Genomic DNA, 19437 nt, shown 5'->3' with positions numbered 1-19437 from the left:
TTATTACATCAGATATAACGGTATCAGCTATCCTCTATAGAAGGCAGTGGCAAGGCAGAGAATTGGCAACGCTGTCTAATGTCTTTCTCCACTGTCATTATAACGTGAACCTCGCTGTATAATGACGCTGCTCTCATATCTTTCTTCACTGCCATTAAACGATAGACCTCACTGTACAACGATAATTATGATGATGATGATGATGATGATGATGATAATTGTTGTTGATGATGATGATGATGATGATAATTGTTGTTGATGATGATGATGATGATGATGATGATGATGATAATTGTTGATGATGATGATGATGATGATGATGATGATGATGATAATTGTTGTTGTTGTTGATGATGATGATGATGATCATGATCATGCTGATGTTGATGTTGTTGATGATTTCATTTCATTTCATTTATTGATAGACAATAGATACAATGCAGGTGAAAACAACAGGCATTCGCTCAAAACTGCTTCCAACCTTAATTTGGAATACACAGTCTAGAGGTTATGTAAATGATAATTCAATTCGAACACACTATTTTGAGTCCAAAAAATGTATGTACTACAATAATACTTTTGATTTATCAGATTAATTAATTTCAAAATACAAATCCAAATCAAAATCTTCCTTCACAATCACAAAAAATCTGGTGTGGCGCACTCTTACAACTTTCCTTGCCGTTATGAAAATTGATCACCTGACGCTAGTGTTCCCGCGCATCTCAAGTCTACTATTCAAAGATTTGAGCCAGCTGGTGACAGGGCAATAACGCTGGAGACACACATGAGGTCTGCTATCTCTTCATAGTGAATGATTTAATAGAATCAACAATAATTTGCAATTGAATATCACATTTCTCGAATTCAAAGCATATTTTCAATTTTAGGTGAAAATGTTACTGAACATTAATTGTAGAGATTTTCATGCTCAATCTACTCCACTTGATTTTTTTCGTTCAATTGTATCTGAAGCCTGATAATTGGAAATCTATCTGCATTGATGGGGCGAAGCTCCTGAAATTTTACAGATATGGACTTGTGGCAGTTGATAGAGCTTATCGATGACTATTTTAGTCATCGATCAAAATTAGTCATCATGATCAAAATCGTTGGAGCCGTTTTCGAGAAAATTGCAAAAAACCCTGTTTTTGACAAAATTTTCGCCATTTTAGCCGCCATTTTGAATTGCATCAGATCGAAATTGTTTGTGTCGGATACTTATATCGTAAGGACCTTAACTTCCAAATTTCAAGTCATTCCGTTAATTGGGAGATGAGATATCGTGTACACAGACGCACATACACTCATACACACACACACACACACACACACATACACACACACACACACACACACACACACACATACATACATACAGACCAATACCCAAAAACCACTTTTTCGGACTCAGGGGACCTTGAAACGTATAGAAATTTAGAAATTGGGGTACCTTAATTTTTTTCGGAAAGCAATACTTTACCTATGGTAATAGGCAAGAAAAAAATATTAAAAATTTCACTTAATACACAAATTATACTCATTTTAAAATTCTAAACATGTTAAAATTAATGATGATGATGATGATGATGATAATGATGATTGTCATGAATGTCATCCCTATAGTAATTGGCATGTACATAGTTAGAGTCACCCTCTGCATGTTGTAAACAATGGCATCTGTTGTGTCACATCATGGCTTTTAGGGGAGGTTTTTTCTTCTCAGCATGGGTTGACTTTTAGCGAAATTATACTCGCTGTTAGTTACTTTTCACGCTTATTATGCATGTTCATTCCATTATTGGTAATTATAGTGATACTGTATTCTTCAACTATAGTGAGGTCCACGTTATAATGGCAGTGGATAGATAGAAGAATATTGATGCCGATCCTCATCGTTAATTATTATTTTCAACACTGTCAAAACATAACTGGCATCGTTGTGGACCTAAAAAAGTATAGTACTACTGACTTTGTCGAATGATAGACAAGGATAGCTAAACCAAAGTTGATCAAATACTGTCATTATAACGTGGACCTCACTATAGTCAACACAACCGTACAGTATAATATGGGTTTTCTTCCTTGTTCTGAAAAATACAACACCCTACTGCGTATTATGAATCTTGGTTTCACAAAGATTTCTTTTCTTCTTCTTCTTCTTCTTCTTCTTCTTCTTCTTCTTCCTCTTCTTCTTCTTCTCCTCCTCCTTATTCCTCTTCTTCTTCTTCTTCTTCTTCTCCTTCTTCTTCATCTTTCTCTTCTTCTTTTCTACTGCGTATTCTTCTTCTTCTTTGTTTTCTTCTTCATTCGTAACAACACGCACTTGCCAAATTCTGTTGCCAAACGCAGTGAACTGAAACCATGGGAAGAAGAAAGGAGATGGAAGAACGAGCCTGAGTGTGAGGAAGAGGGAGGGAGAGAAGATGAAGTAGAAGAGAAAAAGGGGGCAAAAAAGAAATGAGAGAATGAGAGTGAGAGAGATTGAGAACATTCCAGGTGGCATAGGGCCGAGAAAGTGGAAAAGTAATAATTCACATAGAAAAAACAATATAGAAAGGGATTAGAAATGGGAGGGAAAGATAAAGCAAGATTCTGTGGAAGAGAGAGAGGTGGAGAGGGAGAGAGGATGAGAGAATATATGAGAGTCAGAGAATGATGGAGAGAACATTGTAAGCATACATTAAAAGTTTATTTATCATGAAGTGGCCTCTTACTTGCCAAAAATGTCAACTATAAAATTTATACTCAATTTTTTTAGAGCCTTTGGCCTACCAAGAAATATGGAATAAATCATAATGCATGCATGTTTTATATTAATAAATTATTACAGAAAATGAATGATCCCCTTCACTTGTAGAATTTTATAATCGATTTCTGTTCACTACAGAATAATTGATCAAGCGAAGTGAGGTCTAAGATTCAAGTCGACGCTTTAGCATTTCTGTTAGTGTTTTAATGTTTAAATGTTTATATGTTTATATATTGCGCATTTACGGCGAACGCGGTAATAGATTTCATGAAATTTGACAGGTATGTTCCTTTTTTCATTGCGCGTCGACATATATACAAGGTTTTTGAAAATTTTGCATTTAAAGGATAATATAAAAGGAAAAAATCTGGTGTGGCGCACTCATACAACTTCCTTGCCGTTATGAAAATTGATCACCTGACGCTAGTGTTCCCGCGCATCTCAAGTCTACTATTCAAAGATTTGAGCCAGCTGGTAACAGGGCAATAACGCTGGAGACACACATGAGGTCTGCTATCTCTTCATAGTGAATGATTTAATAGAATCAACAATGATTTGCAATTGAATAATCACATTTTCTCGAATTTAAAGCTTATTTTCAATTTTAGGTGAAAATGTTACTGAACATTAATTGTAGAGATTTTCATGCTCAATCTACTCCACTGGATTTTTTTGTGTTTCAATTGTATCTGAAGCCTGATAATTGGAATCTATCTGCATTGCTGGGGCGGAGCTCCTGAAATTTTTACAGATATGGACTTGTGGCAGTTGATAGAGCTTATCGATGACTATTTTAAGTATGAATTAATCAAAATCGTTGGAGCCGTTTCCGAGAAAATCACGAAAACCCCTGTTTTTGACAACAGTTCGCCATTTTAGCCGCCATCTTGAATTGCATTTGATCGAAATTGTTCGTGTCGGATCCTTATAGTGAAAGGACCTTAAGTTCAAATTTCAAGTCATTCTGTTAATTAGGAGATGAGATATCGTGTACACAGACGCACATACACTCATACACCACACACACACCCACACCACACACACACCACACACACACACATACAGATCAACCCAAAAACCAGTTTTTTGGACTCAAGGGACCTTGAAACGTATAGAAATTTAGAAATTGGGGTACCTTAATTTTTTTCGGAAAGCAATAAAAGGAACCTCCTTCATACGCCAATATTAGAGTAGAAATCAGACTATAGAATTATTCATCATAAATCAGCTGACAAGTGATTACACAGATGTGTGGAGAAGGCAGTCTATTGTTGTATTTCCATAAGGTCTATAGTTTCAATTAGGTACTTGTGGATGAGAATACTGCGTGAGGTCTACTGTTAACAGAACTACTAGTAATTCAATTGGATAAGTTCATGAGAGAATGACATTTAAGTCGAAACCAGTCAAGAAAAGGCGACACGACGTGACATGACGTGACGTCAGTCTGCTAGATGAGTTAATAATATCATCATGATCATATTACAATGTTCACACGTGCCAGCATAGTCTCAATGTGAACATCATAATATTTTATGATCATAATGTTCCTTCTTCATACAGTTCATTTTCTTCTTCTTCTTGTTCTACTTCTGTTTCTTCTTCTTCTTCTTTTCCTCCTCCTCCTCCTTTTCTTCTTCTTTCTTGTCTTCTTCTTCCTCGTCTTCTCCTACCCATTTTATTCCCTTATTCACCTCCTATTTCCTCTCCTTCCAGCTGCTTCTTCTCTCTTTTCAAACTTTCTCTTTTCTTATATTTCCCCGCTATCTTACTCTTCTCTCCTGTTTCTTCCTTTTGCCCACATATCTCTTACTCTTTCAACACTCCTCCCAACATAAGTTTCTCTTTTCTTCCTCTTATTTTCTTTCTCCTCAATTTTCCCCGTTTCTTTTTTCGTCAATATAACGTGAATTCTTCTAATTTTTTCCCTATTCTTCTAGATTCATGAGTTTTCTGCTTCTTCTTATACAATCTCTCTCCTATCCTCCTTTGATTTTCGTTTTTCTTCCTTTATTCTTTCTCAACTCACCATCTTTCCCTCTCCAGCTCCGGGTTTCTTCTACTTTTTCTTCAATCTTAATATTCTCTTTTGCTCCTTTTCTTTCCACTTCAGCCTCTTCCTTTTATCATTCTTATTAATTCTTCTCATTCCTCTTCTCATTATCCTTCTCCTTTATTTCTCTCTTCTTCTCCTTCTCCTTCTTCTCAGGTCATTTCTTTCTTGACCACCTTCGTTTTATCTACAACACTCTTCTTATAGAGTTAAGCTTGACTCACAATTCAATTCATCCATCACTCATTTTGACAATAATACACTTCTTTTTTCTCCTTCTACTTCTTTTTCAACCTCTCCTCCTTCTCCTCCTTCTCCTTCTTCTTCTTCTTCTTCTCCTCCTCCCTCTTCTTCTCCTTCTTCTCCTTCTTTTCCTGCTTTTTCTTTTAAAAACCTAGTTTGAATCCAAAGACACTCATTCTGTATTCTTGTCACAAGACAGGACTGACATTATCCAGTGTCTCGCTCATGAATCTGGAATCCTCATTCTCTAGTACTTTGAATCTAAAATTTCTTCCCTTCCAGAATTTCCTATGCAGGTATCATAATCCGTGAACAGAATTTGAATTTAAAGCAGGCTCCTGCACTCTTATTCACCGAATATATAACTGCATAATAGAGGTGCATTGGTGCAGTATTTAGTGCATAATATAACTGGATGGGGAAAATGTAAGTCAGTAATATTGCACTATTGCATGCACTAACTAGTAGTTCTGTGAACAGTAGACATCACGCAGTATTCTCATCCACAAGTACCTGATTAAACTATAGACCCTATGGAAATACAGCAATAGACTGGCTTCTCCACACATCTGTGTAATCACTTGTCAGCTGATTTATGATTAATATTCTATAGTCTGATTTTACTCCAATATTGGCGTATGAGGAGGCTCCTTTCTCCTTTATATTATCCTTGAAATGCAAAATTCCCAAGAACCTTGTATATACGTCGACGCGCAATTAAAAAAGGAACATACCTGTCGAATTTCGCCGTAAATGCTCAACATATAAACATTTAAACATTAAGAGAAATGCCAAACCGTCGACATGAATCTCAGATCTCACTTCGCTCGGTCAATTACAGTGAGGTCCACGTTATAATGGCAGTATTTGATTAACATTGGTGTTGCTATCCTTGTCTGTCATCCGACAAAGCAGATAGCGCTATCCTTTTCCATATTTGCAACGTTGCCAGGTTGTTTTTCAAAAATTTAGAGTGATAATTAACATAATATTTTATCTCAAACATGAAAATTTATTATTCAATCATTGAAAAATCCTATTATATTAAGCGAGCAATTTCTGTATTTATAAATCTGGTTATTTTTATATCTGATTATTTTTATATATGGTTATTTTTATACCTAGTTATTTTCATATCTGGCTATTTTTATATCTGATTATTTTTATATCCAGTTATTCTCTATCTGGCTATTTTTATATCTGGTTATTTTTGTATCCATTTATTTTCATTTCTGGCTATTTTAATATTGTGTTATTTATGTTTAACGGAATTTGAAAACGGCTCTAACAATTTTCACGAGATTTCGAACATAGTAGGTTTATGATATAAAAACTTGATGCACTAGGTCTCATCCTTGGAAACTCGCTGAACGACATTAAAAGGATAGTTCATCCTTGGCTGAAACAGCTGTGGATGGTAAAAAAGTGAGTATGTGGAAAATCAAAATATCGCATCCCCAAAATTCATAAGATGACGTATATAATAACCAGCTGTGGAATATAAACACGATCATTTAAGAGAATTGTGTTCTGTTTATTGATAAATAAAAATAACGAGCGAAGCTCAGTGCCTCGATATTAATTGATTATGTTAAACAAGAATGAACAGTTAATATTACATCAGATATACCGGTATCAGATATCCTCCATAGAAGGCAGTTTCAAGGCAGATAATCGTCAACGCTGTTCTTCCATCTTTCTCCACTGCCATTATAACGTGGACCTCATTATAGGACAGTGAAGTTCACTACAATATTATGTATAAACAACTACAATATATGTATAACACAACGTATTTAAGTAGCATGTTAGTATAAGTACTATAGTGAGGTCCACGTTATAACGGCAGTGTTTGATTAGCAATGGTATTGCTATCCTTGTCTATCATTCAACAAAGCGGAAAGCGCTATTTCTTTCTCGTTTTGCTCTGTTGCCAAATCGTCTTTTAACAATGTAGAATTGATAATAAACAAACAAAATATTTCATCGTAATTATGAAAATTCATTATTAAATTATTGAAAAATATAATTCTTGCTTAATAAATTATAATAGACTATTTCAAACGAGAATGAACCGTTAATATCTGTATATATAAAAGCGAAATGGCACTCACTCACTGACTGACTGACTGACTCACTCGCAGAAAACTAAAAATCTACCGGACCAAAAACGTTCAAATTTGGTAGGTATGTTCAGTTGGCCCTTTAGAGGCGCACTAAGAGCGGATTTGGAAAAATTTCCAAAAATACGCCCAAAATCTGCGTTTTTCCAGCGTTTTTTAGCGTTTTCACAGCTTTATCGAGAAGAATGAACAGAAAATGTTAAAATTTAGTACAGAAGCTCAGCTAGGGTGTAATAATGTTGTGTTAGAAGGAATTTGCAATAACGTCAAAGATACGCCCAAAATTAGCGTTTTTTGCTTTTTCTCAGATTTATCGAGAACAAATGAACAGAAATCGTTCAAATTTGATACAGAAGCTAAGCTAGGGTGTAATAATGTTGTGTTAGAAGGAATTTGGAATAACGCCAAAGATACACCCAAATTTAGCGTGTTTTTTGCGTTTTCTCAGTTATTTCATCAAGAGTAATAGACAGAAAATGTTCAAATTTGGAACTGAGGTTTAGCTAGAGTCTAAAAATTATGTGTTAAGGTGACTTTAATATTTCATCAAAGATACGCCCAAAATTAACGTTTCTCCAACGTTTTTCTCAGCTTTTCTGCGTTTTCTCACCTTTTTCAATAATTGATTCAAATATTTGAAAAAATTCAGTACACAGGTTTAGCTGAGGTCGAAGAATTTTGTTTGCCAAAGATACGCTGATATATAACAGGTGTTTTTACCAGCGTTTTTGGCGAGCGAAGCGAGCCCGCTGATCTCACTTTAGACGATCCAGCCGGGGCCCCCTGGCTAGACGGATATGGCGAGCGAAGCGAGCCTGACGTCTAGTTACATCAATAAACCTGTATCAGCTACCGTCTATGGAAGGCATTGATAAGACAGAGGTTCGGCAACGTTGTTCTCCTATCTTTCTCCACTGCCATTATAACGTGGACCTCATCATAACTGCATGTTAATGTTTAATTATTAAAATGAGGAGAGTGCATGAAACTATGTTAATATAATCAACTAATGCCAACTAATATAGCGCATGAAACTATGATAGAATCATCTAATTTCAAGACTATTTGTCATATTTTAATCATGGTAATGCATTTTCCTGGTAGCTTCAGTACTAATACACTTTGCTGTAATTAATATTCAAATATGCTAATGATTCATTGTACTTAATACCAGTTGGTAACCCGTGCAACGCATAGGACCATTGTCGAACTTGACAAAATGAAAACCTGACCTATTGAAATCTTGAAGAATATTTAAAATAGGCCTGTAACCTTCTAACATGACAATATGAAAACCTGACCTACTGAAATCTTAGAGAATATTTAAAATAGGCCTGTAACTACCCTCGGTAAATTGAGAATCTTTATGCAAAATATAAGCGTTAGTGGCATTGAGTATTTTAATTTGAAAAACAATAATTTGAGAAATAAATACGTAGCTTGTATACCTAAAACAAATAAAAGTCACTTCATGAAATTTTTTTCTTATTTAGCTCCAAAGTTGTACAACCTGCTGCCCTTGGAGATAAGGCAGTGCAAGATACAATCAAGGTTTTGTGAGAGATGTCAAGAGATTTGAATGGGATGTGAGAATATAGATACCTTTCTACTTTCCTTGCCCTATTATCATAGGTGAGGAAAGTATTGCTTTCCGAAAAAATTAAGGTACCCCAATTTCTAATTTCTATACGTTTCGAGGTCCCCTGAGTCCAAAAAAGTGGGTTTAGGTATTGGTCTGTATGTGTGTGTGTATGAGGTATGTGCGTCTGTGTACACGATATCTCATCTCCCATTAACGGAATGACTTGAAATTTGGAACTTAAGGTCCTTACAATAAATGATCCGACATGAACGATTCCGATCACATGCGATTCAAGATGGCGGCTAAAGTGGCGAAAATGTTTACAAAAACAGGGTTTTTCGCAATTTTCTCGAAAACGGCTCCAACGATTTTGATTGAAGTTATCGATAAGCTCTATCAACTGCCACAAGTCCCATATCTGTAAAAATTCCAGGAGCTCCGCCCATCTATGCAAAGTTTAATTTTAGATTCTCAATTATAAGGCTTCAGATACAATTTAAACAAAAAAATTTGAGTGGAATAGATTGAGCATGAGAATCTCTACAATTAATGTACAGTAACATTTTCACCTAAAATTGAAAAAAAGCTCGAAATTCGAGAAAATGAGATTATCCAATTCCAAACTGTTGGCAACTGTTGATTCTATTAAATGATTCACTATGAAGAGATATCAGACCTCATGTGTGTCTCCAGCGTTATTGCCCTGTCACCAGCTGGCTTAAATCTTTGAATAGTAGACTTGAGATGCGCGGGAACACTATCGTCAGGTGATCAATTTTCATAACGGCAAGGAAAGTTGTGTGAGTGCGCCACACCAGATTTTTAGAATTCTCATGTAGCCTTATAGACTTTAATATCATAATATTGTACAATATACTTCGAAGCTAAAATTGATAAATCATCGATACTGTTATGTAATATGTGTCACTTCATATGCGACTGTCGGCCTCAGTAACTACATTTTAGCGCTATAGTTTTGTAATCAATTTTATATCACCATCTCAAACAGGTTTAGTACCTCGAGATGCAAATACTCAATTGGCATTGCATTTTATTTTGAAATAGTAGGTACTTTCCCATGTTGTAAAATGTGTATTGCTCTTATTATGTATTTCTAAGATGTTGTAATTTTGTATTTCTGCCAATAAAATGAATTTTCATTTCAATCAGTTGAGTGGTTCAGACATGATGATGCGTCATTCATGCATTTCCTATCCCGTACGTGTATAAGCCAATTCTTTCCTTTATTATAGATTTTCAAATACATATATACCTGCTAGAGTTTGAATAGAGCTTCAAGGTGGAAGCTTTGAACGTATTGTCTTACAAAAAAACATGAAAAAATCGAAAAGAAAGCTTTCAAAACCCATTTAATCCGAGTTCCTTTGAAGTTTTTTTCTTCAAAAAGTACAGTAGACCTGAATGTTTTTGTATCAGGGAGCTCTCAGCAGCATCTATTAAGGAAATTTTTATTCTCCTCGTAATGAGAAAAAGTTCAGTAATACTCTCGAATGGAGATGAGAGAATCCTCTTTCAAAGATTGTTTGATCTTTGTCCTCTTCTCTATTGCTCTCTCTCTCTCACACTCTTTCTCTGATTTAAATATTCATACTTTTAAAAATGAATTCGTTTAATAATTAGCTACACTATCATTCATTTGATCTGAATTTGTTTAATCTACATATATATAAAAAATCTGGTGTGGCGCACTCACACAACTTTCCTTGCCGTTATGAAAATTCATCACCTGACGCTAGTGTTCCCGCGCATCTCAAGTCTACTATTCAAAGATTTGAGCCAGCTGGTGACAGGGCAATAACGCTGGAGACACACATGAGGTCTGCTTAATAGTGAATGCACAATGAATAGTGAATTCACTTAATAGTGAATGATTTAATAGAATCAACAATAATTTGCAATTGAATAATCACTTTTTCTCGAATTAAAAGCTTATTTTCAATTTTAGGTGAAAATGTTACTGAACATTAATTGTAGAGATTTTCATGCTCAATCTACTCCCTTGATTTTTTCCGTTTCAATTGTATCTGAAGCCTGATAATCGGGAATCTATCTGCATTGATGGGCGAAGCTCCTGAATTTTTACAGATATGGGACTTGTGGCAGTTGATAGAGCTTATTGATGACTATTTTAGGTATGTTTGATCAAAATCGTTGGAGCCGTTTCCGAGAAATCACGAAAAACACTGTTTTTGACAACATTCTCGCCATTTTAGCCGCCATTTATCATCCATTTTATAGACATATGTTTTCGAAATTGTCGGCCGAGCGGTACCGAAGAACGGAAAGATGATCATGATACAAGATCATATTGTGATAATATGATTTAGCATCTAAAGTTACCAGCTTTAATAAACAAGTCACTCTGTGATAAATTGTGTACTGGTATTAAAACGGTAGTTTGGAGTTGAAGTGTAGTTGATTGGTACCAGCTGTAAATGATGGTATCTTAGAATAGCTATCACTATAACCTTATCACTCCCCTATCATTGAGAAACTGGAAAATGTTGGAAAAATGATTCACCTCATGAAAGAGGGTTGTTCATATTGCATTCATTAATTACTGAAAAATGACAGTATAATTCACATTTTTTTGATAATTCAGCTTAGCTTATATTCATCCTAAAGTGGAAGATGGGAAGAATTTAGAATTATTTGTGATTCATCTTACATCGCATATTTCTTGGACCATCTAATGACAAGCAATCAACAACTATGAAAAAATTAAATTCCTCTTTGAAACGCTGATTTAGCCTATTTTTTTTTAATTCAACACTTTACTGATAGATATTACTACCAATTGGATGAGAACAATATGTTTTCGGAATAATAAATGCTGCATGACTAAGCACATAGGAAGTCCGTATTGAGATGTAAATGAAAATATTGATTGTCAGATAAATTTTATGATTCACCAAATAGTCAAGTGTCACATGAGATACATTAACTTTTTGGCGGTACGAAGTTCGCCGGGTGTAATTTTTCCCTAAAAGAATCAATTTCAAATTCGAATGTGTTATTCATACATAATACTGTTTCAGAAAACTTAAAACTGCTTAGGCAGTGTATACAGAATAGGCTTGCATACTTCATCGCGAAACTGATAGCTGCCAACTTATTTGAATCGTACGAGACAAGACAAGGATTGATTGATAGATTGACATCGAGCCAGCACATCCTGACAATGAATTCTCCGATTGACTGTCACAGAAAAAACCTATCGACCAATTTGTAGCCAATTCAACAGGATTGGTAGCTGAAGAAAAAATAGAACAGAAAAGAGAAGAAGAAGAAGAGAAAAAAAAGAGGAACAAGGAGGTCTAGAAGAAGATGTAGAAGAAGACATAAGAAGGAGGGGGAGGAGGAGGAAAAAAGTAATAGAAGAAGAAGAAGAAGAAGAAGAAGGAAAGAAAGAAGTGTATCATTGACAAAATGAGTGATGGATGAATTGCACTGTTAGCCAAGCTCGACTGTGAGAGCCGTGTTGTTGATAAAACGATGGTGGTCAGGATTGAAATGACCTGTGGAGAAGGAGAAGAGAAAAAGGAGAGAGAGAAGTACAGGAGAAGGATAAGAAAAATGAGAAAAGGGATAGAAAAAGAATAGGAGCAGAAGGAAATGTTGGAAATTGAAGAAAACGTAGAGAAAATCCATAGCTGGAGAGGGGAGATGGTGAGTTGAGAAAGAATAAGGGAAGAAAAACGAAATCAATGGAGAGTGGGAGAGAGATTGTATAAGAAGAAACAGGAAACTCATGAATCTAGAAGAGAAGAGAAAAAATAAGAAGAATACACGTTATATTGGCAAAAAAAGGATCAAGGAAACGGGATGAATTGAGGAGGAAAAAGGAAATTGGAGGAATTAAGAAGGTGAAAGAAAATAAGAGGAAGAAAAGAGAAACTTATGTTGGGAGGAGTGTTGGAACAGTGAGAGACGGAAGGGAAAGAGGAAGAAACAGGAGAGACAGCGGGAGAATATAAGAAAAGAGAAAGTTTGAAAAGAGAGAAGAAGAAACGACAGAAGCAGCTGGAAGGAGAGGAAATAGGAGGTGAATAGGGGTATAAAAAGGGTAGGAGAAGAAGACGAGGAAAAAGGAGAAGAAAAGAAAGAAGAAGAAGAAGGAGGAGAAGAAGAAGAAGAAGAAGAAAAAAAAGAAGAAAAAGAAGAAGAAGAGGGGATGAGAGAGGAAGGAGAAGGAGAAGAAGATTCAGATTCAGATTCAGATTCCTTTATTCATGTGTTTAACAAAACATAATTCAACTTACGTTCTAGCGTTAAAAATAAATACCAGTAGCCGTAAAATGACATGGTGAATCATATTAAACTGATGAGTTCTACAATAATATTGAGCAAGAATAATGAAGAAAAATGCAAAAGTTAAGATACTACTGTAATGTTTTCACATGAAACGGTGAAGTTTGGACCTTAAGAAGTCCATTCTCAGAGAGGGTATCAAGGATACCCTCCCCTTCAGCACTTAACCGTAGAAGAGGAAGAAGAAGAAGAAGAAGAAGAAGGAGAAGAAGGAGAAGAACAAGAAAAGAAGGAGAAGGTAGATAGAAGAAAAAGTGGAAAAAGTACAAAGAAGAGGAATGACCAGCGATTTTAGTAACGTGTGAAATTCGCTGGCCATGATCATTAGTCTTTTCCAAAATAGGAGAGTTAGGGAGCTCACGACAGCGTGGGTGGAGGATGAGGAGGAGGAGAAGGAGAAGGAGAATGAGGTGGAGGAGAAGGCGGATGAGGTGGAGGAGGAGATTAATGAGGTGTGGAGAGGACTACGCGGATAGGTGGAGAAGAAGAAGAAGAAGAAGAAAAAAGAAGAAGAAGAAGAAGAAGAAGAAGGGAGAGGAATTGACTTGTCAACACAGTAATTGGCAAACCAGTGTGGCGCATAGAGAAAGGTCGGTTTCTCTAAACTAAGATTGAAGTTCGGTTTCGATTTATCCTCCTAAACTAAGATTGAAGTCCGCAACCCTCGGGGATTTTACGTTGGTGTACATACATCTATGTTAGTTACATATCACTCTATGTGTGGATTCACATGTCTGTGAATCAAGCTGCTCATCTATGATATAATAAAGGAAATAATTGGCTTATACACGTACGGGATAGGAATTCACGAATGACGCATCATCACGTCTCAACTACTCAACTGATTAACTTGAAATTTTGCATATTTTGAACTGACCTTCAAGTTTCAAGTTTCATTGTTTATATCAGCAATACAACAAAAAAAACATCTCATCAGATACCTGTAACTAACAATTTAAAGATACTAGGCACTTCTGAAAGGTTAATTTGGCACTATATCATAATGTATCAATAATACAGTAGAAATTAACTTTAAACTTATAAGTACACAACTAATATCAACATTTTGGAATAATGTAACTGATGATGGAAATGAACCTTAAAATTTTATGTGAGAACCGATGCAAACAAAAATACTATTCACAAAAGAGCTTCCGCAAAGCCCTTGTCTGTGAATAGGAGTTTGAATAATGAGACATATGAAAAAGATAAGACACATACACACACACACGCATACACACAGTCATCAATATCCGACAATTGACACATCAGAGCATTCCCCTCACTACATATATCTCATAGTGATATAAACTTCATGTGAACAGTAGGGAGGAAGCCACCACCTACAAGTCGACCAATAGGTATTTTAATACAGAAAAGAGAATTTAAGACAAGAGAGAAGAAGAAGAAAAATGTTTAGGGTTTTATGACAATTTATTTACTTAGCTTACCACTCTGAAGAAATTTTCAATTTTCAAAGGTGAATGAAGCCATAGCCAACACTTCGTTTTACGGATGAATTGTTTGCAAATTTTCAGCTTCCTTATTTAATAAATAAGATTAAATAGATTCTTAATCCTCTGAGGATGGTTATAGGTATATTTTTAATTCTTCAAGATTCCAGTAAGTCAAAAATTTCCAATTTGTAGAGATTTGGGTGAAATATTTTTGTTTTTAATTGGTTTTTAAATATCAAATTTTAACATTTTTAGTCTAGTCATTAGTTTTGAAGTGGAAATTGGACTTTTTGAAGTGAAAAGTGAAATCTTAACCTCATTCTTTTTTGAAACTTGAATTTGTGAGAATTTGGGAGAAGACAGTTTTGGGCTATGCCTGTGTTGTCTTCTCCCAATGATATTATATATTATAATTATGATTTGTTATTGTCAATGAAATAAATAAATAACAAATCTATCACAGTTGTTCTATCATTGTTCGAGATTTTGAAAGGAAGTCAATTCTTCATGAATGCAACAAATGGTTGCTGAAGAAATGTATCGATAAATTATATACCCGCTCACGACTTGTCAGCGAGTTTTCCGGTTTCCCGAGCTTTTCATCATGACTCATTTTCACGGCCGAAGAAGAAGGAAAGCGGGAAAGTTGCTGGTGAATAATTCATTTCAACAGTCGGAAAATCAGGAGGGAGAAAAGCTATGGAATGTGATTGAGAGCGGGGAGTGGGGGAAGAAGATGATGATGAGGTGGAGGAGGAGGAGGAGAGGGGAACGGAAGAGCAAGGAAAAAGTGAGAGAAGATGTATGAGGATTGAGGAGGAACGAAAGAACAAGGAAGAAGTGAGATAAGGGGGAGAAGGCGTGGAAGAAGGTGATGGAGAAGAAAGACGAATGCGAGAACATGAAGAAGAGGAAGAAGGAAAAGAAGAATGGGGAGCCACGTTCAAGGAGAAAGGGAAAAGAAGGAGAAAAAGAAGAAGAAGAAGGAGTCAGGAGCAAGAAGGGAAAGAAGAACGGCCAGGAAAAAGGAGAAGAAGGAGATGTAAGACGTAGAAGAAGGAGAAGAGAGAGAAGATGAAGAAGGAGAAGAAGAAGAGGAAGAAGAAGAAGAAGAGGAAATAGAAGACAGGAACAAGAACGAGAACAGGAAGGAGAAGTGAGAGAAGAAGAACAACAAGTAGCCATGAAAGAAGAGAAAGGAGAGAAAGCCAACAAGGAGAGAAAGGCGTAAAAGAAGGAGAAAAGGAAGAAGAAGAATAACAAGAACAGGAAGAACAAATAGAAGAAGTATTTTTATGGTGTTTTCTAACAAAGTAATTGGTGGTATACTGTATCAGATAATGTTGTTTTATACTGCATGTTTCTCGGTTTATATTAAACTAGCCGTCAGGCTCGCTTCGCTCGCCATATCCGTCTAGCAAGGGGGCTCCGCCCCCTGGACCCCGACTGGATCATCCAAGAATGAGATTAGCAGGCTCGCTTCGCTCGCCTGCATTTTATCATGTTAGGGCAATCCAGTCGGGGGTCCAGACTAAACGTTTGGCTAAACGGATATGGCGAGCGAAGCGAGCCTGACGGCTAGTAATATAATATTCCAGGATTGAAAGTAGCAGTGCCCAATCAATTTTTCCGCGATAATACATTTAAATCTTCAACTTGGTGCCAACCTAACAAAGTCAACTCAACTTAATGCCAACCTGACAAAATTATAATTTAGTTGCCAGTAACAACTGTTTCGAAGAGGTACTCTATCTAGATTATAATTCTATAGTAACATATGATATGGAAATTTCAATTATAATTAAGAGATTGAGAGAAGAAGAATATACATGCTAAAAGACGAACTTTAAACCCTTAGAAACAACCCCTAGAGTTAAAATATTGCCAAAAGATTCCTTAGTGCGCCTCTAAAGTGCCAACTGAACATACCTACCGAATTTGAACGTTTTTGGTCCGGTAGATTTTTAGTTATGCGAGTGAGTGAGTGAGTCAGTCAGTCAGTCAGTCAGTGAGTGAGTGCCATTTCGCTTTTATATATATAGAGATCGGGGCACCGAGCTTCGCTCGTAATTTTTATTTATTGATAAACAGAGCAAAATTCTCTAAAATGATCGTGTTTATATTTCACAGCTTGCTATACGTCAGCTTATGAATTCCGGGGATGCGATATTTTGATTTTCCACAGAATTATTAGCTCAGTTTTTACTATCCACAGACGACGAAGGTCTCAGCTTTTTCAGCCAAGGATGAATTATCCTTTTAATGACGTTCAGCGAGTTTTCCCAAGGATGAGACCTAGTGCAATCGAATTTTTCATTACCTACTATGTTCCAAATCTCGTGAAAATCGTTAGAGCCGTTTTTGAGATCCGTTGAACATAGATAACCAGATATGAATATAACCAGATATAAAAATATGAACAGATATACAGAAATTGCTCGCTTAATATAATAGGATTCTTAAAGTGTTGTGTTAAGTTTGAATGCAGTTGTTCTACAATCTATTGTGTTTTATCACTGTAAGGATGATATTCCAGAACGAGTTATTTGATTTGAGTTGATCTATTTCGTGTTGTTGAAAGAATAAATACACGGATAGTGAGCTGAATCATAGATTGGTTGATTCTTTGTTTGGTTCTATAGTCTACGATTGAAGCCAGCTCAGCGTTACATAATTCAGGGTTTGAGGTCGAATCAATACCAGTACATCAAACAGTAGACAGAGAAGAAATAAACCTTAATATCTTCTCGATAACTTTGAAATCCGTCCAAATTTGTTGAAACCTTGAAATAATACTCTAATCTCGCGTACTTCAAGAAACATTCAAATCAAATTTTATTCACCAATTAACAACAGTTTTACATGAAAATGAATAAATAATTTGTAGTTAAATAATTGGCGTGGCTAGAAAAAGAAATCTTGTGCTCCAGCCACAAGTTCAAACATTTCTTACCTATATTTTAACATGTTTTTAGAATTAATACAGCTCTTTATTTTATTCCTTCCTATAGTATTGAATAATTATGAAATTCAAAGTTTGTTACTTTGATAATAATAATTTCTACTTCGTAGGAAACGATCTAGCAGCTATGTAGCAACAGAGCTAGTAAAGGATAGCACTATCTGCTTTGTCGAATGATAGACAAAGATAGCAACACTGATTCTAATCAAATACTGCTATTATAATTACTGCCGATCTTTCTAATTATCAATAAATCAGTGGTTTTTTGACAATTTCTTAGTCTTTTTCATCCAATATGAATAATTACCACAATAACAACTTCTCAACTACACAAAAAAAAATTGCCATTATAACTTGGACCCCACTATAATAGATCAAGAGGATGAAAACCTAAGCACTACTGGTAAAATTCTGAAGGTGCGTACAGATTTATGCGCCGCGAACATGAGCAATTCACTTTTAATCAGCTGATGCAAAGCTTTTTATATCTGTATCTTACCGTTTCTGTAAAAATACAGATATAGTCTAGTATATTGCTCAGATAAAAGTGAATTGCTCATGTTCGCGGCGCGTATATCTGAACGTTTATTCTTGTATAGAATAATCAGTTATTATATCTTATTTGTCAAGAGAAATGTATTTTAAAATTATCAGATAACACATATCCATGACTAGCCGTCAGGCTCGCTTCGCTCGCCATATCCGTCAAGCCAGGGGGCTCCGCCCCAGGACCCCCGACTGGATCCTCCAAGAATGAGATCAGAAGGCTCACTTCGCTCGCCTGCATTTTCATTTGGGCATTTTTATCATATGTTAGGACGATACAGTCGGGGGTCCAGATTCAACGTCTGGCTAAACGGATATGGCGAGCGAAGCGAGCCAGACGGCTAGTAATATAATATTCCCAGGAATAGCTCCGATTGAAGTAGCAGTGCCCACACAATTTTTCCGCGATGAATGCATTTCAATCTTCAACTTGGTGTCAACCTAACAAAGTTAACTCAACTTAATGCCAACCTGACAAAATTATTAATTTAGTTACCTGTTAACAACTGTTTTCGAAGAGGTACTCTCTCTAGATTATAGTTCTATATTAACATATGGTATGGCCTTTTTTCAATTATAATCAAGAGAATAAGAAGAATATACATGCTAAAAGACGAACTTTAAACCCTAAAAACCACCCTTAGAGTGAAATATCGCCAAAAGATTTCTTAGTGCGCCTCTAAAGGTACAACTGAACATACCTACCAAATTTGAACGTTTTTGGTCCGGTAGATTTTTAGTTCTGCGAGTGAGTGAGTGCCATTTTGCTTTTATATATATATATATTGATATTTGTGATCATTTATATTCCCAGTATATTGTTAAAAACGATCTAGCAACTTTTTTGAGCTAGAGAAGAATAGCGCTATCTGTTTTGTCGAATGATAGACAAGGATAGCAACACTAATTCTAATCAAATACTGCAATTATAACTTGTACCTCGATACCCCTAATACAATACATCAATTTCAGTTATGCTTACGTCACCCATAGGATTATTATTGACAAGGTCCAATATCCGGATTATTATTATTAATCATCCCTTGTATATCATCCCCTATTGTAATAAGACAATGGAAGCAGATTAACACCCCCATTGTTATCATATGTACAACGTGCATGCACTCTGGTGGTCGATATGCGAACTACTTGAGTCTAGTATCTGACGAAAGAAGGTGCTGGAAAGAGTACTGTGTACTAGCGGGAGATATACAATTTTCTAAGGCAGTAAAGCTTCTGTGATGATAAATTTGAGTCTACTGTGTGGATTTCCTCTTCTATCCAATAAAAGCAGGGGTCTCAACCTTTTTATCCAAGGGCCACATTGTTAATTCTTGGGATGCTTAGAGGGCAATAACATGGATGTACGTGGAATTTGACTTGTGGG

Source organism: Nilaparvata lugens, chromosome 8, assembly GCF_014356525.2.
Source record: "Nilaparvata lugens isolate BPH chromosome 8, ASM1435652v1, whole genome shotgun sequence".
Lineage (NCBI taxonomy): Eukaryota > Metazoa > Arthropoda > Insecta > Hemiptera > Delphacidae > Nilaparvata > Nilaparvata lugens.
Note: the sequence above shows the minus strand (reverse complement) of the source record.